The sequence below is a fragment of the Canis aureus genome, chromosome 6 (assembly GCF_053574225.1).
Source record: "Canis aureus isolate CA01 chromosome 6, VMU_Caureus_v.1.0, whole genome shotgun sequence".
NCBI lineage: Eukaryota > Metazoa > Chordata > Mammalia > Carnivora > Canidae > Canis > Canis aureus.
Window position 1 is genome coordinate 37,384,547 of NC_135616.1, and position 22,842 is coordinate 37,407,388.

General features: G+C 42.2%; 1 protein-coding gene and 1 long non-coding RNA gene across 5 annotated transcripts in view; one reads left to right on the top strand and one right to left on the bottom strand.

The window, feature by feature from the left end:
- SMAD2 (SMAD family member 2) overlaps nt 1-18,764 on the bottom strand; it is a 78,127-nt gene extending 59,363 nt beyond the window's left edge. The window contains exons 1-2 of one of the 4 annotated variants that reach the window (XM_077900697.1): nt 18,617-18,764; nt 18,176-18,259 (exon numbers count right to left, since the gene is read on the bottom strand). The gene's annotated coding sequence lies outside the window, so the exon portion shown is untranslated. The remainder of the gene's footprint in view (nt 1-18,175; nt 18,260-18,616) is intronic. The other 3 variants (XM_077900698.1, XM_077900696.1, XM_077900695.1) reach the window with 3 other exon arrangements.
- Nucleotides 18,765-19,171: 407 nt separating this feature from the next.
- On the top strand, nt 19,172-20,726 carry LOC144315727 (uncharacterized). Its single transcript, XR_013381529.1, has 2 exons — nt 19,172-19,424; nt 19,817-20,726. It is a non-coding gene; the product is annotated as an uncharacterized LOC144315727 (long non-coding RNA).
- The last annotated feature ends 2,116 nt before the right edge of the window (nt 20,727-22,842 follow it).

Here is a 22,842-nt window from a genome sequence, read left to right on the forward strand (position 1 = left end):
AAATAAAGCAAACACACAAAATTCCATCCCACACATGTAAGAATCCAGCAAAGTCGATGTTTGGGACTACCAGGCAGCAAAAGGTGTAGCTGGCTACCTTGGGCTTCTGCTCAATCCCACTCTGCCACAAAGCATGCTGAAGGGGAGCCAGCTGTAGAAACCTCAGTACCACATGACACCGTTTTACCTGAGCACAGAGAACATGCACATTAATTCAATCTTTAGAAGGGAGAGGTGTCACAAAAGGGACACCAGAGCAGAAGCCTGAAAAGAGAGAGGGAGGAAAGCTCAGCATGTCTTCTAGAAGGTAACATTTCAGGAGTTACAAAAAAAAAAAAAAAAAAAAAACCTAGGTATTGCTACCATATGGGGTAAAAGGAAGCAATGTGGTAGGGCCAAAGCTCAGATTACAGAGCTAAAGACAGAAGTCAGAGCAAATGACCATAGTATTCCTTCAGTTATTTTTGAGACCATTCACCTGTTATTGACCAACTGGATATAGACATTTTAGAGAAGAGGAGGATTCAAACACAACTGTCACTAAGGAACATGACTGAACAGCATGTAGTCGTATACCAATCACTATCTGGAAAAGAGAAAGAGAAGCAAATCCGAAGGCTGTTACAGTGTCAGCATTACACAGGCCTTTATGTAAGTCACCGTGTTCATCACATGAGCAGAAGACCACAGAGGCTTGGGTGAGGGTAGTCAGCACACAAGTAACAATGTGCCCGAGCAAGGCACCCAGTCCTGCTGAAAAGCAGAGGCAGACCGTCTCCAGGCTTGGTTTCTGAGGACGCTCCAGGTCCAGTTCCAGCACCACACCCATTTCAGCCTTAGAACAAAAACCCTCTGTGGGTCCCATCAGGATCCCTGTTCCTTGTGAAAAACTGATAGAACAAGCAAAATATAACAAGTATTTCTCCAAAAGTGCCTACCCCTTTGGTTCAATTAATCCATGTATGAGAACTTGACCTAAGAAAATGAGTAAAAATTAAACTTCCATATAATCAGCAACACTGAAAGGGATTTTCAGTCGTAGGAACAATCTGAGTTATTAGGTTCTCTGTGATACCTGTTAGGAGAAATGTTTCTTAGGAGTTCAGAGGTATTCTTGGGGATCTGGAAGTTTTCTATGAAACCTTTAATTTTTTTTCTTCGTGGAAATAAACACATGAAAACTTTAAGCCTACTTTGGGTCATCTGAGTGACCTCATGGCCTCGTACCACATGATCTCAGTGTCCCATGTCTTAGAACAGCACTTATGACCACTCTGGAACGATGTAATCACTGAAAGTTACCAGTCTCAACTTGTCATGTCTCTGTAGCTACGGCTGGCTGACACCTAGCTAATTATCTTCTGGAGAATTTCTAAATTATTCAGTAAAATATTTTTCAGTAATGCTGATAATACATTTCAACCAGTTGAGCGTTTTAAATAGCTAAGACATATTTAACCAACAGTCTTGAAATGTTAATAGACTGAATTTAGACTTTTACAAGGAATCCATGTCAATATACTCCAAAGTAAAGATAAAATGGAATAAGAAAACTAAAAAAAAAAAAAAAAAAGGAATAAGAAAACTAGATTGATGATCAAGTTATTGAAATATGAATGAGTCATTTACAGAATATACAGATTTCCTTCCACAGTGTGGCAGTAAGGGCTGTACCGAAGTTAGAATTTTTTTTTCAACATCTGCAAGAACTGAAAAACAAGTTCAAATACTAATTCTGTTCATAATTTCAGCAATAAGTGAGACATACAAGGTAGGATTCATTAGAATAGGAAGACTTTATCTGTACAGCTCAATAAGAAAGCTTATCAAGTGACAGATCAGTAAAATTGGGATTCAAAAATTACTCACTGGAAAGTTTCAGTTAAGTAAGAGGTCGGATTATCCTGAACTCACAAATAAAGCCTGCAAGTTATTAATCACTGTATAACATAGTTCTACAAATTGGATTCTCTACATATTTTCTTAACCTACAATTCATGTTGTCTTCAGCCCTGCTGTTCTTTGTTTCTTGTTCTTATTCTAACACAGACCCTATCACTGAATATGTATTGAGAAATCTCCCAAAGCTTTAGAATAGTTTCTCATTTTCTTATACCTTTAGAGTACACAGATTTATACTTTACATAATCTTTTCTGATGCACTTCGCTTCTTTCTAAAGAAATCCCTGTCTGCCCCCAAACACAGGAGAAAACACTGCTTGAGTGCTTACTCTGTGACAGAGCAGGTTAGCCTCGGAGTCCAGGTAAACATCAACTCAATCCTCACAAGCATCCACTGGGGGGTAGGTTCCCGTATGTACACATGAGTAATCTGAGGCTTGAAGGAGGATCCAGATGTTATAGATACTCCTCCCTAGGTATTCTTGTTGATGTTTTAGTTCTGCTTTTCACATTTAGGTTTCTAAAATATGAGGATTTGTTTTTGGTTAAGGGGTGGAATAGTGTCCTAAACACCTCCTAGAAGGATGGCCTACTTTGTCCACACCAAGTACTAAATATAGTTCATCTCCTCACTAGTAATTTATGCAGCTCCTGTCACATATCTAATCCCTATAAACCAATGTCAGATTGTGGGCTTTGTATTCTGTTCATTGTACTTATTCAGACCTATACCAGTATCACAGGATTTTACTTACTCCTGCTTTCTAGTAAGCTGATTAACTGCAGGGTGAGTCTCCCTCTCCTTATTTCTCAAATTGATGTTAGATCTTAAGTTTAGTTTATTAAGTTCCACCAAAACTCCATAGGATTTTGATTACAAGTGCAATGAATTTACATTAATTTCTGGAGAACCAACATATTTATAATACTGAGCATCCCTATTTACGAAAGTGAGATGTTTCTACTTATTTTGAATATCCATCTTTAAGTTGTATCATTTTCTCTGGAAAGGTCTCACACACCTTGCTGAACTTATTCTTCCAAGTATCTTGGGGGGTTTACTTACTCATCTTACATAGTTAAATATTTCAGTCATACCAAAGAAATACGGAAGCAACCTTGGGCCTCCCACTCAGCTCTGTCAATTCTTAGCATTCTATGGTATTTGATCAGATATAAGAAATAAGACATGATAAGTGGATCTAGCTCACGTCCCCTACATATACCCTTTCCACTCCCATTCACTTCCTCCTTGCTTCTCCTTGCTTCTCAGAGATAATCACTGATTCTCCCGTCATTTAATGGGTTTGCTACATATTGTATTCATAAATCTTAGCACATTTTATAAATTTCTGTGAAACTTTTAATACTGCTCATGTTGCTTTTTTATCATAACTATCCACGCTGATACAATATAGAATCTTGAACTCTAGTTCATGCATTTCTGTTGTCCATACAGCATTCCACTGTGTGACTATTACGGCTCACTGCCCATTCTCCTTTTGATTCCTATTTAGATTGTTTCCAGGGGTGCCTGGGTGGTTCAGTCAGTTAAGTTCAGGTCTGCCTTTAGCTCAGGTCATGATATCATGATCCTAGGGTCCTGGGATTGACCCTGCATTGGGCTCCCTGCTCAGCAGGGAATCTGCAACTCCCTCCCCTTCTGCCACCTCCCTTCCCCCTGACTCGTGCTCTCTCTCTCTCAATAAAATCTTTAAAAAAAAGATTGTTTACAATTCTCTACTCTTACAAGCTGCCATAAGTAGTCTGAAGTGTATCTTCTTATATGTATATGAGAGTTGTTTAAGGGCAGAAACTTTCAAACTTCTTGATCAAAAGAGTATCTGCAGTAAGAAATACATTGTACACTGCAACCTAATTCTCAATTAAAACAGACGTGTACTGTAGGTTATTCTCTGCTATTTCTCTAAATTCAGGGTTGTGAACCATTGGTGAACATGAAACCAACTTAGTCGATTCTGAAAAACACCTTTCAAAGAGCAAAAGAAAAAAATAGACAAAAATTAAGAACAGAAAATAAGCCAGAATACAGCAGAAAACAAAAGTGCATTTATTTTAAAAATTTTAATTCAGTGTTTGTTTGTCACATGTAAACTGTATTTTTCCACCGGGGTCATAAAAAACATATGAAAGCCACTGCCTGAGGAAATCTGCCCAGGAAGAGAAATGCTGCATAGTAGAACAGGCACAGGTACTTTACCAAATACTGTCAACCTGGCTGTAGCAATGGTCATTCATTCCCACTAGGGCAGTAGGAGTTCCTACTTTGTCCAACATCGCCAATATTTGACATTATTTGGTCCCTCAAGCTTTTGCCAAAAGGATAGATGTGACACAAAGAGGGTTGCTGATGTTTTGCACTTCCCTGACTACTAAGTTTGAGAATATTTTCATGTTCATTGACTTTTCAGGATTCTATTCCTTTGAATCATCTGTTCATATTCACCATCTTTTCCGTAATTCACAGTGTTCATTTACATATCCTGGATAAGTCTGGTTAATTACACATATCTTCACCGTCAAGTGACTTTTGGTGGCTTTTTATACTTAAGATTTCACTTTAATAAGGTCATACTTAACCAATATTTTAAATATTATGTGTACATTGAGATCTTAAAAATCCATGTTGTCAGGCAGCCCAGATGGCCCAGCGGTTTGGCACCACCTTCAGTCCAGGGTGTGATCCTGGAGACCCAGGATCGAGTCCCATGTCAGGTTCCCTGCATGGAGCCTGCTTCTCCCTCTGCCTGTGTGTCTGCCTCTCTCTCTCTGTCTCTCATGAATAAATAAATAAAATCTTTAAAAAAAAAAAAATCCATGCTGTCATCTTTTAAAAGTCATAAAGTCTAAAGTTTTACTTTTCATCCTTGTAACTTATTTTTGTATATAATGTGTGAGACAGGGATCTTTCCCTCCCTAACAAAGATAAACAAATATACCAGTACCATATATTACAACTTCCCTAATAATTACAATGCTGTATGTTTCCCCAGGCTCTTTTTTTCTTCCATTAATCTGAATCTGAGGCAAATACTAGCACATCTTAACTACTAAACAAGAGTAGATCTTGATATCTGATCAAGTGAATTCTCTTTCACTTCCTGGGATTCTAACTGGAATGACACCAGATACTTAAATAAGTGGAAGAAAACTGACATATTTATGATAGTGTCTTCCATTTCTAAACATGTGTATCTTCTTATAATTTGAATTATACAAGTGTTAAAATTTTCTCCATTAAGGTCTCACATATGTTTCTACTTTATTTTTGCCTAGGCATTTTAAAGTTTGAGTCGCCATTTTAAATGGTAACTTTTTTAAATTTAAATTTTCTTGCTGGCATACAGAAATGCATGGTTTTTACATAGTGACTGTTTAAAAAACTCCACTTTATTGAGGCATAGGTTACATACAAAACGCACAGCTGTTAAATGTATAGCTTGATAAATTCTGACAAATGTATACATCCACATAACCATCATCCCAGAAAGTTTCTTTGTGTCCTTTTTCAATCTACCTTCCACACCCCAGGCAGTTACTGATAGGATTTCTAGCAAAGTAATTTTACCATTTCTAGAAATTAATATAATTGGAATCATGCCATATGTACACTTCTGTGTCTTGTTTTTTTAACCAGCACCCTTTACTCAAATTAAGCAAGTTCTCTTATACTCCTAGTTTTCTAAGAATGAGTACAGAATTTAATCATATGCTTTTTTCCTCCTTCAACCATCAAGATAATCATACGGCTTTTCTCCTTTGATTTCATTTACAGGTTTTCTAATGTTTAATCATCTTTACATTCCTGAGACACACCCTTATTAGTCATGGTATTTTTTAAGCAAATACTAACATTGTACCTAAAATTTCTATTGCCACGTTCATTAGTGAGCTGTGACCTATTCATCTCCCTTTGCATACTACACTTGTTCCACCCAGACTATCTAGATTACAGTAGCCTAACAATTTTTTTGTTATTTCCTATAACATTTTGTATAAGACTGGAATTAATGATTCTTCATATGTTTGTTTTTGGGGGTTTTTTGTTTTTTATTCTTCATATGTTTTATACAACTTGCCCACCTAGAGTTTTCACTTGGGATTTGGATTTTTGGTTTTATTTAATTTTATTTTGTAGGAGGTAGGTGCCTAAGTCTTTAAATTATAACCTTGTCAGGTTTCTTTATTCTTTTTTTTTTTTTTAGATTTTATTCATTTATTCATGAGAGAGACAGAGAGAGAGGCAGAGATAGGCAGAGGGAGAATCAGGCTCCATGCTGGGAGCCCGACGTGGGACTCGATCCCGGGACCCCAGGATCATGCTCTAAGCCAAAGGCAGATGCTCAACTGCTGAGCCACCCAGGGATCCCCAGTTTTCTTTATTCTTAAGCCAATTTTGGTCATTTATTTTGCAAGAATTTGTGCACTGTTTTCAAATTTATAAGGCAAAAAGATGATGTTCACACTGTTCTCAGTTGTTTTAATATCTCAATTTGTCTGTAGTCATATCCTTTGGTGATTTCTAATATATTTGTGTCCTTTTTTCTTCCTTTATCAATCTTGGCAAACGTAGTCTTTTCAACTTAGCACTTTTCATTTAGTTGATCCGATTAGAACACTCTTTTTCATTACCGTTTCTCAACTTTAGTTCCTTCCTTTTTCTAACTCATTACATTGTACAGTTAGCTCATTAATTTTTAGCTCTTTACTAATAAACATTCCCTCATGAGTGGGATTAGTGCCCTTATAAAAGAGACCCTAGGGAATCCCCTGCCCCCTTCCACATGAGGTGACAGCAAAAAGACAGCTATCTATGAAGTAGGAAGCAGGTCCTCACCAGACACCAAATCTGCTGGTGCCCTGAACTTGGATTTCGCAGGTTCTAGAACTGTGTGAAACAAATTTCTGTTGTTTTTAAGTCCCCCAAGTCTATGGAATTTTGTTATGGCAGCCCAAGATGGATTAAGACACAGATTATGCCTACTGTGTATTTATTTCTTTATTTTGAAACTATGTCATCATACTTTTAGGTGTGTCTACTACTAAAAGCATTTAATTGAGTTTTTGTTTAAGTTTCATTCTCCTTTAACCAGCAAGCTTTACCTGAAATTATGTATTGGGCTTATGAAAATACTTTAGCTAATTTTCTATCATCTTATTTTGTGGTTTTTGGGGCTTTTTTTTTTTTAAGATTTATTTGTTTATTCATGAGAGACACAGAGAGAGAGAGAAAGAGAGAGAGAGAGAGAGAGAGAGAGGCAGAGACACAGGCAGAGGGAGAAGCAGGCTCCATGCAGGGAGCCCGACGTGGGACTTGATCCTGGGACTCCAGGATCATGCCCTGAGCCGAAGGCAGGCGCTGAACCGCTGAGCCACCCGGGCTGCCCTGTGTTTTCTAATTCCTAAGCATCTCTGCTCTTTTGTCTCTTTTCTGCCTTCTGTTGGAATGATCACATTTCTTCATTTCCACTCCCTCATCCCACTTTGAAGTTATACACACTATTCCAATTCTTTCAGAGGGTGATCCTTAAAAAAATTTTTAATGGAAAACTTTAGTCAGTAGTCTGCAGGTGAAAACAACACCCTATTAAAAACTATAATAAATGAAATAGAAAAAAGACAATCTCATAAGGATAGAGAAGAATAAAAAAGAAAACAAGCAAAATTTTGATAACTGGGAAATGAATGGAGCAGTCACTGTGAACAGATTAGAGAACCACTAACTCTAAGCGAGGTGTGGGGAAACATCCTGATTTCACAGCAAAATCCTCAAAGGGTCAAGTAAAAGACAGCACCAGTTACAGCAAAAACTGAAGGCTGAGAGAGGAAGAGATGAAAACAGGCAAGATTGAGTGAAAGATATTTGAGAAGCAATAACATCCTCAGATCTGCTTCCCAACTCTATGTCCCTGGGTACCTGTTCCTCTCCCTCTCCAAAAGACTAAATGTTTATTCTCAGCAGAGAGTAAAACAGGCTCACCAGACTAGGAGATGGTCTGGGAACCACTAGGAAAAGAGACGGAGTAAAAGAATGAGTAAATGGTATGCTACATGCGGACTCCCAACCCCTTCCTCCACTGAGTTCTAGCTCCCAAACACTAGCAGCCAGACCTTTACCCATTTAGTCAGATCAAGACTCTTCTAAGGGGTACCTGACCCAACCCAGGAGGGAAGACACACAGATACTAATACTGAGAGTTTACCAACAAACAGCCCACACAGATCACAGATCACTCTACACTGAAACTGAAAGGAGACAAGACTCACCCACATACTCAGTTTCCAAGCAGCTTTCTGGACCCTTACTTTTGTAATCAAGGATGACTCTCATTACCTGAGAGAAAAAATGGCCAAAAACAAAAATGCAACTCAAGAAGTTTGAGACCCTACAGAGAAAAGAAAACATCGTAAGAATCATCACCATAGCTAGAGAAAACAGGAGAAGGGAGAGCAACCCTGAAGCAAGAGCAGCTTGCTCTACAAAAGAAACATTCAAAGAATAAAAGAAGAGTTCTTGGATAGCTGGGCAGTTTTTGATAGCAGAAGAAGGGGGAGGAGAACCAACAGAAAGGTTGGGAAGTAAGGTAGAGGAAATCTTCCAGAAGGTAAAAAAAGAGTAGGATGGAAAATAGAAAAAAAAAAAAAAAAAAAGGTGAAGAAAACTGGAGGACCAATTCAGGAGGTCCAATGTCCAAACAGGACTTCAAAAAATCATCAGAGATTGGGGTGAGGGAGGGAGAGTGTCAAAGAATTCAAAAAATAACCCCTGAACTGAAAGATGGAAGTTTCCAGATCTAAAGGGCCATTAAGGCTCAAGACCTCAGGACAACAGAAGAAAACATACCCACATCCAGGCTGGTGGGGGTAAAACTTCAGAATGCTGAAGACAAAGGAAAAGCCTAAGTCTCTTTGGAGAAAGAGCAGGTCACTTGGAGAAGAATCAGAAGAGCTTTGGTTTTCTCACGAGCAACATTGTAAGTGAAGTTCAAAAGATCAATGCCTTCATAATTCTGGAGGGGGAAAAAATTACTTCCAAACTATAATTCTATTACCCAACCAGGGTAGAATAAAGGTATTTTCAGGAATATAACATCTCCAGATATTTACCCAAAAGAGAGAGAGAGCCAAAAGAATACGAGATCTAACAAAGGAGAAAGTGAAGGAACTCGGTAAGATGACCATGAAGGGGAATGCCAGGATGACTGCTGTGTCCTAGGTGTAGAGGCAATTAGTGCAAACTGGAGCAGGTTCAAGAACACAGAGCCAAGAATAATGCCAGGCTTCTCTCCGAAGTGTACAAACACCATAAAAGTCAATGGAAACACGACTTTCATTGATGAGACCCACAATTATTGTGGCAAATGGTTAGGAGTAAACAAGACAGTGAAGAACCGCCTGACACATTTCTTTTAACCATCATCTGAGCAAGACATTTCTGCTCCCACAGACTACAGTGCAAAAGGGGAAAAAAAAAGTGCCTGAGAAGAGAAATTCTCATATATTCCTACGTTTGTATACACATGGAATTTGTTAGGCCAGTGCTGCCCAACAGAAATAGGATGCTATCCACACATGTAACTGTACATTTTCTACTAGCCATATTAAAAAACTAAAGTAAAAATGTGAGGTTAATCATTTAAATAATTTAATTTACCCCACTATATCCAAAATATTATTTCAACGTGCAATCAGCATTAAAAATCAAAACACATTCTATTTTTTGTTCTGTTATAAATCTCCTGTGCATTTTACACTTGCAGGCCATCTCAGTTCTGACTAGCTACATTTCAAGTATTCAATGGCCACAAGCGGCTAGTGGCCACATGTTGGACGAGCTCTAGAAGAATACACAGGAAAGCAGCTCACTAACAGTGGTTCCATTTCTGGACTATGAAGCAGGAGGCAGATCTAAGAGAGACTTACTTTTCATTACGTTCATTACATTTCATACTATTTTGTTCCTTTTGAATTTTGCACCATGTATGTACTACCTACTTAAAAAAAAAAAAAAAAAAAAAAAAGAACAAAGTACATTCCCAAAACATACAAATGTGGATATCCTTTAACCTGCTTCTAGAAATCTACCTCATGCACGTGCAGAATTATGAATAAACAAAGCTTACTTGTTGTGACAACTGTTTTTAATATCACAAACTGGAAATAACCCACATGTCCGTCAATGAATGACTGGTCAAATACATTCTAGGGGGACACCTGGGTGGCTCAGTGGCTGAGCCCTGCCTTTGAATCAGGTCGTGATCCTGGAGTCTGGGATCGAGTCCCGCATCGGGCTTCCTGCAGGGAGCCTGCTTCTCCCTCTGCCTCTGTCTCCACCTCTCTTTCTATGAATAAATGAATAAAATCTTAAAAAAAAAAAATACACTATAGGCCCATACAACAGAATACTATAAAACCAGAATAAAAGAATACTTACTATGTACTGACATGCTATAATCTACAAATGCACTGTTATGTAAAATATGACTGTACTAAAAGGTAACATATGCACAAAGTTGCTCATATATGCACAGAACTTCTGCAGCATTACACAAAAACCTAGTAATGCTACTAGCCTTTGGAAAGGCAACTGGGTTCTAAGGAACATGCCAGCAAAGACTTTTCCCCATATATCCTTTTGTGCCTTTTGAATGACAATAATCGATTACCTATTTTAAAAGCCCATCATTCTACATCTAGCTGGTGTCTCCTTTTATTCACCATGCTTGGCCTTCATGTGAAATTAAGTCCATCTATAAAGACTAGTGTTTTTCTAGTTCCTTCATAGGGAGGTCTGAGTCGTGTTTTTCCCAGAGGCCACAGATGTTTCAATGATATTGGAATAGTTTTTATTCAAACACACACACATTTAGCATACAGTTCCGAGAGTCCTATCATTACAACTCCATCCCTAGCTACTGGGCTGTTATCTATTAAATTCCCCAAAGCCAGTTTTTCCTTAACACAGACTGATTTCCAAGTTTTTCATATGTAGGAACATTTTTCTACCTCTCCTTCTCCCTTCCTCTTCCCCTTCCCTCTCTGGATCAACCAAATACATAAGAGGGAAAAAAAAAAAAAAGAGTCCTACATTTTATTCAATACGTGTAGCAGGTGGAATGGGCCTAATCTATGTCTATTTTAACATGTCTGTGAGATTTTAAGAAACCTAGGTTAAGAAGAGTATAGTCAATAATGGCAAACACTGAAAACAGTAGTATGATAACTGAAAAAAGACTGCTAAACTGGGCTATTCAGAATTCACTGGTGACTTCGGAAACAGAGGTAGTAAATGGAATATGAAAGGGTGGCAAAAAACATTTCATGATGTTCAAGTCTAGAACAAAGGAAGTGATTAAATATAGAAAGCAAATGTAGGTTTCAAATATCTTCAAACTGCAAATACAAAATATTTCCCAAATACCTATATGATTTTTTTTATTTCAAATGAAAATCAAGTCAGATACTTCAACATAAAACACTTGAAGTGTGATGGTACTATCTCAAAGAACACCTCAGGTCCTTCTAGAAATAGCAATAAAATCACTATTGGATTTTTGGCAATACATGTTCAAACATATACTACACAGGTATAGAAAAAAGCAAATCACTAATGATCTGGATTTTCACAATGGTTTTAGTCAAAAAAATGAGGATAACAGAAAGCATTAAAAAAGAATAAAGATACATGGAAACTAATTGAAAAACAGATTTCTCAATTCTATTGTTACTATGCTTTTTTCCAAAGTTTTAAGCAAGAGAGCAAAGACACTGCCATTGGAAACCTAAGGTGGCCCCACTGGATGGAGAATGATGGGTGCCTTTAAAACTAAAGCAAATAGAAAACATTCGTGTGTTCAATTTTATGGACTGTTAAAACCTAATGTGAGAGCTTGAATTTAACCCTGAAAGTAGGTCATTAGTTCAGTGAAAGTCCACATTTATAGGGACTGCTGTGTCAAGAGACTACCTGGTTTTGGTACCCTTTACCTTGAATGAGTTGTGTGGAATCTCTGTGTCTATAATCAGCTTGTAAACATAAAACTGCATGCTGGTTTATCATTCCCAGATCATTAAAAAAAAAAAAAAAAAAAGAAAGAAAAGAAGAAAAGCATCTAATTATTAGGAGATCGCACAGGCCCAGGCCTGCCTCAACTCAGCATGAATACTCAGTATTCCAACTGCCCTCCAATCCAAAATCCCAGAGGCTGTGCTGACCTTCTGCTCAGGCGGCCACTTCCAGCCATGTCAAGTGGGTACAGTCCTTAGGCCGTGAAAGTGCAATCAAAGCCAAGTCCAGGGTAGTGGTTGTTCCATAGAACTTTCTATTAAAATTAAATTTAACATTTATTTCCTCAGTTACTGTAGTGACAGTTCAAGTGCTAAACCACATGTAGCTAGCTAGTATCTACCGTGTTAGTTCGGGTCTACAACCAAGGTTTTTCTCCACTATCTAATATTCAGCAGAGCTTCAAGAGGTTTCCAGGGGAAGAGGAGAAGCAAGCAGGCAACGGCCCTTTCCCCTTATGCTTTGAGACTCTACATCATGTTTTATTTTTTATTTATTTTATTTTTTGCAAAAGCCTTCTGGTTGTCGTTGTGTGCACAGGTGTGTGTGCCGTGCTTTCAGTCTGAAAACTAAGGGTTTAGAGCAGAAATGATCAATGTACAAATCTCAGGCCAAAGCTGGACCTTCCTGATACTTAAAACATTTTATAAATAAAAGTTTAATTGGCCAGTTTACATGAACTACACCCTAACCACCTGTCTAGGAAGTAAAAGGTTGGTCTAAACATGGAAAATTTGCATTCACTGCCACAGATAGAACATCTCTGGTCAACAAAAAAGTTTCCATAGTTCATTCAAATCAAGGGAGAAAGCTCATAGGCCCAGCTCCCATTGTAGCCTTTATCAGGAGTTTAGTCTGTGAACTTTGCAAATCAGATCCACCACCCCATATTCTGTAATGAAAGATGGGATTAAGATAGAGCCATTTCCTTAATATTTAAAAAAGCTTAACCATTATCTTATTATAGAATTTTTGGAAGAGCCGAGGCAGTGTATGAAAATGTACTTTACCTTAAGCACAGGAGAATTACAAGATCACAGATTTCCCGTGTTACTTCCTCAGATCTAGTCTTTTTTGAATTGGAAGACTCAAGGTAATGAACTTGATGGACTTCCAGTGGCTTCCCCGATGATTATTCTTCCTTACTAACTGAATACATTAAGCCTGAAACTATGCCCTTCCCCTAAAAAGTTAGTAGGACACTAGTTTGGAGGAAATGAAGGTTTTCAGATGCAAACTGAAAAGTTAGCAACAAACGTCTACACTCACTTTCTACTGCTTTTGTCTCGAGGCCAAAGTAATTCCAGATTTTGAACCTAGAAGAATTAGTGGCCATTTCACAATCAACTCACAACTTTTAACAGGATTAAAATCACTGACTTTAGGATTTCTGTTTTCTTACAAACACAAACTAAAGATATGTCTACTGGCCAGGCACTGGTTCCACTACTGTGGCTCAGTGACACTAAGAGGAACCTCTACACTGTAGAATGTAAGGGCAAGTATGTAAATCACAGAATTACCCTAATATTTCTGGCTATCTGGCCAAATCAGAAGCAGTCTAAATCCAACCAGCCTGGCAAAATTATATTCTCCCCACATGAAATTACTGAAATTGAAACTGAAATAGAGCTATCCTTGATATGACTATCTAGAATTAGCACTGAAATATGTCCTAATTGAATATATTACAATTATAACAATTTGGAGTAACAATCAAAATTGATCAGAGACAACCAATAAGCCTCAAACTGCATTTTTAAGACTGAAGTACTTTTGTACTACTAGTTGGAAAAAAAAAAAAAACTTTAAAAAATTACAATGTCACCAATAAGCATTTAATAGAGTAGATGATTTAGAAAGTAACTCAGAGATAGGAGGGAGAATAACCCAAAAACATTATTAAGGCCAATACCGGGTCAAAGTCACACATAAGAGGCAAGAAGTCCTCAACAGACAAGCCAACTATCCACACTTGTTTGGTCCTTGAAATCTCTAGCACACTCAGTCTTAAAGCTGGAGTGAAATGTTTTACATGACACCCCTGCAGACTGACAAAGAATGACTTACTCTGAAGAAAAGGGGTGGCATGGGGTTCTACACCACTTAGATCACCTTTACTACTGGCCTAACATGATAGGCTTCTCAGTCTGAAATCGTGGTGCTGCTCTAAATGGCAAAACAAATGAATACCATCTTGGTCATAGCAGGTACTATGCATCTTTCATAAAATAAGTCATCTGATAAAGCACAATGTTCTACCCCTTTAGGAACATTTGTTAATCATCCCGAATGACAATCTAAAGTATATTATGTAGATTACTGCACTCTTAAAAAGATTTTCCCAAACATGGTTTAAGCTAATTGATGAACATTCATTACTATGCTTTCAGGTCTGGTCCTGCACTGAATGGTCCCAGACATGCTAGTTAGGCTTTGAATATTTGGTTTGTGTCTTGTAGATTATCTCTATTATCCTCACCAGGCTGTTATCTGTTTTTTCTTACAACAGACAGTAGGCTAACAGTTCCCCATCCTCCTACCCAACCCCCCACTATATTCCCCTTAACCTCCCACATTACCCACAACCTACTTCTTTCTAATCTACTGTGGCTTAGAAGCTAGATAACTTTGTTAGAAACATCTGGGGCATTAAAAAAAAAAAAATCTAAAATATATATATGCCAATAGGTTTTGATGAAGGGTCTCGATGGCTCTCCTAATGACTGTAACTTTAGGTGTGGACTTAAGACAGTCTGGCTGCCCCAGGCATTTTTTGCTTGGTGTCTAGTTCTCAAATGCATTTTATAATAGGTCAAGAATCAGAGTGTAGGGAAATCATCTGGGATTAGAAAGAAAACAACTGAAAGCCACAAGAAGACAGGAAGAGATCATCCAGGAGGACCCTGGATATCTGAGGCAATGTGCTAGGTATTCAATCACAACACTTAATCCTTGCAATAAGGGGAAGAGGCAGGTGTCACTACCTCTGTTTTCAGTCAGAAAACCGAGGCTCATGAGTTAAGCAATTTGCCAAACATAGTAACTGGGAAACTAACCATTACCTAGGTTTCTCTGACTCCACAACCCACAGCTGCTCCACTACGTGAGATTGAAGCCAAATCCTTAATCTCGATGCAGTTGAGTGTCTTTGCATTTTATTTCCAATTCTTTCAGTAGGACCCGTCTGATGCGGATTTGCTTTCTTTCTCCAGCCAGTTTCTACAACTAAAGGGCAATGGATAATCAAACTAAGGCCTGATTAAGCTTACAAGCTACAAGTGTTCATCTGTTCAGCAACAAGTATGTTTCTGAAACACTGGCCATGTCCTCAGTTTGTATGGATTATACAAAAACAGTGACAAGTTCCCCTCTTCCCCTCCCCCACCCCAATACAGACTGTTCCCAGTGATGCTATAAATTAACACTTGACATCTTCCCTCCTGAAGCCCTCCACATTTGACAGAAAGCAATGCAAGCATACTTTAGGAACTGGCCAGTAATGCATCACAAGCTCCCTCAATTTGTACAATAACATGATTTTCTTACTCCAAAGACTGAAGGACAGGCAGGAGATAGGAGGAGTTTCCACTTTTCCAATTCTATTCGGGAACAGGGGTATACTTGTTCCCTGTTAGATCCTTTATTGCTGAGTCCAGGGCCTGACACAGAGCAAAGACTATTTGTTGAATAAATGAATAAATGCTACTTGTTCAATATATACAAGTTATTTTGTTGAATAAATGTAGAACCTCGCCTGAATTGCTTTTGAAATCTTTGGACTTCTCATTTCTGACATACCCTTGCAATACTTAGTGGAAAACAGCTTTCATCTTACAAAAACTAAAAGCTTAAAAATGGTTCCTCTCCTCCCATCAGAAGACAAGGGATCTAAAAGACATGCCCCTCTCCATCCTTTAAAAGGGACTTGTCCCAAGAACATGAATAAGCCCCCATCTGCCAGACTGCACTAAATACAGCTTTTATATGCATTACAAAAACACCTGTATAAAAAGCTGCTACAAAACAAGGCCTTTGGAGCCCTAAAGCACAAAACCAACAGAATAAAAACCAAACAAGAATAAGGGGAGCTTTCAGACATTTATAAAAGCCCAAACTGAAAATATTTGCTAAATATAAAAATGGGTCTTTGATCAGTGGATGATGCAGCTCAACTGTTTTTCACTTACATATCTCCCCCCAACGTGAAGTAACAAGATTATGGCAATATGATTCTAATATTTACAGTAGGAAAATGAAAAGGGGACCTTTTGCCATCTTGAAGTAGAAACCAGCTTTGTTCCTATTAAAGAGAAAGGACTGCTGAAATACACAAAACCATCCCCAAATCCCTACTTAGTTAAAACACATACCGGGCCTGACAAGCCACAAACAACAGGAAATTACCCTGCATGGTTTCTTACAAGACTATTATTACATGAACCTTACAGACTGTGTAGAGATTTGATCACTTATGCCTAGGCACAGGTAAGAAGTTACAGCCACGAAAACCTAACTCTTGCTGAACACCTACAATGTGAAAGCACTATAGAAGGCATAGCTACAAAGTACAAAAGCGAAGCCCAAAGAGCGATTTCTTACTAAACAAGCCCAGAAATGGATGTTTCCTATCACATTTATAAAAACTGGCCACTGAACTACCTTAAACTCAACTTTAAGAGAACTAAGTGAGCACCTGGACTCAAAATATTCTTATTTACTACCGTAACTAGTTTTATGGCAAAAACTAAGGAACCTTAAAAATAAAGTCAGCGTTACTTTCTAAATTTAATGTAAATGTTTGGTAAATGACCGTCTGATTCAGAAAAATTCCACCAATATCCTGTATGGTTTTTTTCAAAGCAAATGAAAAAATAAAATCTTCAAACTAGGACACATTTATGAAATCCGTTTCACGTTATCTCTCCCAACTGTTACATTTGCTTCCCTTATCTCTTTATTTACATTAAAACTCCTCAAACTTCATTTAACTATTTAACTTACACTTCTACCTAAGAAAAACTTTTTAAAGGGAGTCAAAATCAAAAGTAGAACAATAGCAAATGTATTTTCAGAGTGGTAGCAAATTTGTTTTCTTATTCTGCTCAAGGAAAAACTTCCTTACAATCAGTGGTACAGGTTCAATTCACATAAAATTCAGAAGGAAAATGGAAAGGAACTAATAAGACTGCAGAATCATTAAAAATTCTGTAAATTAACTCAGATTTGGGGGGGGGGGGGGCACTTTCGAAAAATGGAATAACTCCAAGCAGGTCTGCAGTGACCATTTATTTATTCATTAATAGTTACTTTACATGTGTTACTTTAGAAGTTCAAGACAGCAAAATTGAGGACACTTAAAAGTGTAACAAACAAGACACGGTTTTCACGGAAAATGCTACTTCCAGAATCGTTCCACCCGGAGATGGTTTTTAAAATAATGGTTTAATGAACAACCAGCCGGTGGTATTTAGCTTTTAAGGGGTCAAGAGGAAGGAACACCAAAACCAACCTAGGTATTGTTTTTTCTTTTGTTTAGGATCAAAAGGAAACCATAACCACAGAAAGGTTAAGTAAGTAAAAGGCAAAAGTACCCAACCCCAAGGACAGTATCCCCCAAGAGAGAACAAAACCATTAAGGTTGCAAATGTGTAAACCAAGTTTGAAATACGTGAAATCAATTAGCGTGCTTTCTAAAAGGCGTGTGATAAAAACCAACAGGCTCCACTCCCAGGGCAACTTTCACAAGTGAGTGCAGGATCTCCACGGAGGATCAGCCGTGTGCCTGCTGGTGCAGAGTACACGCGAGCAGTTCCGAACCCCGGGTTTAGAATGGTTAACAAAGGTTACAGGACCAAAAAAAAAAAAAAAAAGTGGAAGCGAAGTATCGCACGCTCCTACCAGGGCTTGCCAACAACTCCCGAAACAAGAAGAGCTCGGTCCCTCCGGCTTTGAAAATCAGAACCACAAAGTACGAAGCGTGTTCGCGGCAGGGGAGACGGGCCACGGCCGGGCAGCTCCGGCGCCGACCCAGGCCCCGCGCCCCCCCGCGCCCCCCGCGCCCCCGGCCCCGACCCCGCCACACCCCGGCCCCCAGGGCCGTGCGACGCGCCGAGCCTCGCCGAGACCCGAGCCCGACGCAAACACACCCCTACCCCGAGGGCCCGCCGGGCGCCGCCGCTTTACCTGCACCGGGGCTCCGGGTCCCGCCCCGTCAGAGCCGGGGGTCCGGGACCTTTTGTTCCTTCCTCTTCCGAATGGGATGAGGGGCTGGGAGGGGAGAGGGGAAGGGGCGACTGGAGGCGGAACTGAAAACACTCCCGCGGCCGCCCGGCCCGGCCCGGCCCGCCCCGCCCCCCAGCCAGTGCCCGGCCCGCGGCCCCGCGCGCGGGGAGGGGACGCGGGCTCGGCCACCGCCCGCGGGAGGGAGGGGGTGGGGACGCGCGTCCCGCCGCCGCCGCGCCGCCGCCCCTCCTCCCCTCGGGCGCGAGCCCGCCCGCATCCCCCGCCCCCCGCCCCGGGCCGCCCGGACGGCCGAGCCCTCCCCCGCCGCGCCCGCCGGCCCACCTCCGCTTCCGCCCTGCGCCCTCCGCCGCCGGCCGCAGCGGCGCGGCGCGGCGCACCCACCTTCGGGCGGCTGGCTCGGCGCTCGCTGGCTGCTGGCTGGGAGCTGCTCCGCCGCCGCCGCGGCCGCGCGGTAGACCCGCCTCCCACCCCGGGCCGCGAGCCCCGCCGATTCGCCGGCGCAGCCCCGGGGCTGGCACCCTGCCGCCCGCTGATTGGCGCCCCCGGCCGCCCGTTAGGGCGCGAGGCACGCCGGCCGAGCGCAGCGCCCGGCGCGCACGGAAGACGGGGCGAGCGGAGGAGGGAAGGAGGGAGGCCGAGCGCCCGGGAAGGGCCGGGGCGCGAGCGGGGCTCGGAGACTCGCGGGCCACTACCTCCCCACCTCCGCTCCCTTCGGCCGCCCCGCCCTCCCGGCCGGACCGGCGGCGCGCGCAGCCAATGAGCGCGCGCGGTGCTCGGGGTGTGAGCCGCGCGTCGGGGGCCTCGAATCGGAAGGGAGACGTCGCTCGCTGATTGGTCCCGCCTCCCCCGTAGAGCGTGAGGCGAGGCGCGGCCGCCGGGCGGGCTGGCGGGCGGGCTGGCGGGCGGGCGGGCGGCCGGGGCCGAGGCGGGGTGGCACGCCCGCGGCCTCGGCTGGCGACGTCTGGGGCGCGCTGCCGCGGGCGGCTCCGCGGCGGGAAGGCGCGGGACCTGCCGCGCTGCCGGCCCCGGCCCCGCCCCGCCGTCCTGCCCGCGCCATTGGGTGGGGCCCGTGGGCCGCCGCCGAGCCCACCGCCCGGACCCCGCCGCGAGCGGACACGTGCTCGTCCCGGGGGAGGCCCGAGGGCCGCCTCGAGGACGCGCCGAGCCGGGGACGGGCCGACCGCGCCGAGTGAGTGGGCGGGGCGCTCGTGCAGCCGAACGGGGCGGGGGCCGAGCCGCAAACCGGCGCTGGCGGGGCTCTTCTCCGGGCCCCCGCGGCGGGCGGGGGGATGCCAGGTGTTTCTGAAGAGCCGGGACGTGGTTCCGCCTTCGCGGAAGGTGGTGCGACTGCCGCGTGCTCCGAGAGGCCCTCGCCAGGTCTAGACGCTAGGAGCCTAACACGATGCTCCTCACCGCTCTCTGGCCCTCCCTTCCTCCTCGTTTCTCCGGCGTCCAGGCGGTGTTCGCAGGCCCCGACCCGGAGGCCCTAAGCTGCCGGCCGCCCAGGCCGTCCAGCCGCCCAAAGCCGGGGGGGCGGCTGGGCATCCGCACTGCCGTAACCTTGTCGCTTTGACCCTGCAGACACCAAGCCTCGGCCGGAAGCATGGACCCCGACTAATCACGTTCAAGTATTTACTTACTAAGCATCTACTATGTTCGGCGGCGAGCACCGTAGGACTACAGATGAAGAGAGACCTAGGTCTTAGGGCAGGCTGTCGGTGCCAGAGCCAGCACTACAAACACCATTTTCTTGGCTCCCTGGCCAGCACGCATCGTCATCAGTCCTTAGGAACAGGTAATACCGGATGACCGTTTCAAACAGCAAGAGGCCTTGAAGCTTACTCTCTCTTTTCAGAAACGAAAGCCTCCCGGAAGACAGCACCTTCAGATGGACCTGGGTAGATACTTGGGCATTCTCGGTGTCTTACAGCTTTTCCAGACTTACTCTCAAAAATCGCCTTCATTTCTGCCATCTCTCTCCTCAAATATGGAAGCCCTGGGGTTAGGCAGATTGTAGTTTTGAATGCCGCTCCGTTCCACATCTGTGAGCTTTGACCAGTGGAACTCGCCTGCAATAACGCTGTTTAAATGTAGTCCTGTGGTGATTAAATAATAATACATGAACACCAACAGCATAGGGCTTTCAAGTGAAAGTCAATAATCATTATCATCTCTTCCCTTCTGTTGCTTTCATGGGTTTGTGCCAAGATGAACCTACTCGGCAAAAATCCTTCAGAAGTTCACCTGGTCCAGGGCGCTTTCTTCCAGTGTCAGTTTACAGCCCGCTATATTCACCCCCTTTGAAAAAAAATACCTTCTAGGGACGCCTGGGTGGCTCAGCGGTTGAGCATCTGCCTTCAGTGCAGGGCATGATCCCAGGATCTGGGATCAAGTCCTACACCCGCTTCTTCCTCTGCCTATGTCTCTGCCTCTCTCTGTGTGTCTCTCATGAATAAATAAATAAATAAATCTTAAAAAAAAAAAAAAAAAACTTCTGGAGGAGAACCAGGAAGCCAATTGGTGGAGCTGTTCCACCTCCTAAGATTTCTGTTTCTGCTTCCCAGAGACACCAGGGAGAATAGTCTAGGGCAAAGGTGGTTCAATTTAGAAATAGCAAGGCTGTTTTTGGTTTTTAGCCCTTCTTCCTGCTGACATAAGCCAACAGATTTAATATGAAATAGCTTATAAAAAGCTACCGTGGATCCCGCAAATATTTCCTCCTTTGTGACCACGATGTGCATTTGGGTGTCCATGTTGGGTGGGTGAGTAGGAATAGAAACAAAAGCAGGACTAGCTGGAATTCCAGAAGAATTTGCTCCCAATATGGGTGTTAGGTGCTTTGGGTTAATTCAGTAGATAATATGTTTCCCGTCTACATTAGAGCATCTCTCCAAGGTGTCAGAATTTGGTTTCCTAACTCTTCCATTTAGGAAGCTTTCCAGGATCTCTAGGATTGAGGAAAGGGGAAGAGGGACAACCTGCTCCTCAACGATGTCCCCAACGGGCTTAGAAATGGGAGCATGCCTACTGCGTCCCTCTGCTAGAAATGCATCTAAACCAAAGTGGGTCAAGACAGAAACTAAAGACAGGTGGAGCAGAGATTGCTGTGGGGACAATCAACTTGGAAGTCCACTAGGGTACCTCAAGATAGACCTAGACAGACAGGTCCCTATTGCATAAATCCTATCAAGCGGGTCTTATTTTTATGTGGATAGACAACAGGTTTAACTCTTGACGTTTCCAAATCATTTAAAACAAAATTAATTCAGGGGGCAGCCTGGGTGGCTCAGCGGTTTAGCACCACCGTTGGCCCAGGGTGTGATCCTGGAAACCCAGGATCGAGTCCCACGTCGGGCTCCCTGCATGGAGCCTGCTTCTCCCTCTGCCTGTGTCTCTGCCCCCCCCCCCTCTCTCTCTCTCTCTCTCTCTCTCTCTGTGTCTTTCATGAATAAATAAATAAAGCAAAATTAATTCAGAATCAATTTATGGGAGAGATATATAGGAAAGATAGTAATGCTGGTTGTTCTAGGAAGTTTTGGAGCTATGAGTAGAAAACTTAAATTTCATCATTAATTCTTCTGCAGTTTGAATCTGTAGAAAATATATTCTTGTACCGATTTTTCTAAAGATTTAACTCCTATCTCTTCTCCGAAAAATCTATAAAGCCCTTCCTGGTTACCCGAGCCCAAAGGGTATACCACTCACCTATGAATTTTCTCTCATGGTCACAATGATTTACATACCATGACTTCACTTTAATGTCTTGAACTGTTAGTTTAGTCTTGAGCAGTTTAACTTCTTATGTGTATGTTTTGTCTCCCCATTTAGATTGTAAAGTCCTGAAGGACGAGGACAGCATCTTGTTCTCAGTTGTCTTCCCACACTCTAAGATAAAAAATACTAAGTAATCAAAGAAAGGGGATATACAGCATTTGTACAGCAGAAACGAGCTCTATGTGTTTCGGGTCTGCAGGTGTTCTACACAGGTTTGCCCCACCCATTCAGTTGCCCTCCATACAAGTGTCAGGTATCTTGTTTGTCAGCATCCAGTCTCTATATTTGCTCATCCCAATGGAACCAAATTGCAATGAGCATTACTGCATCTTAAAGAAAGACCCAGTTATTTGCAACTAAAAGGACACTGATTCAATGAGAAAACCTAAGTAAAAATCGTAAAGGATAAATGTGTGGGGTTATTTTTGTTGCAAATGATAATGAAGAAATCCAATAGCTGGATTTTTATCTCAATATAATGAAATTTCATGTTTTAAACTTATGTTGAAGATCTGTACACCTGCCTCTGGGCACACAGTCTGTATTCACCCATAGTTTTTATTAAAAATTACAGTATGGGGCAGCGCCAGTGGTGCAGCGGTTTAGCGCTGCCTGCAGCCCAGGGCGTGATCCTGGAGACCCAGGATTGAATCTCCTGTCAGGCTCTCTGCATGGAGCCTGCTTCTCCCTCTGCCTGTGTCTCTGCCTGTGTCTCTGCCTGTGTGTGTGTGTGTGTGTGTGTCTCTATGAATAAATGAATAAAAAATCTTTTTAAAAAAATTACAATATGTTTAACATCAGATGGGAAATGCTGGAGACAAGAATAAAGTATG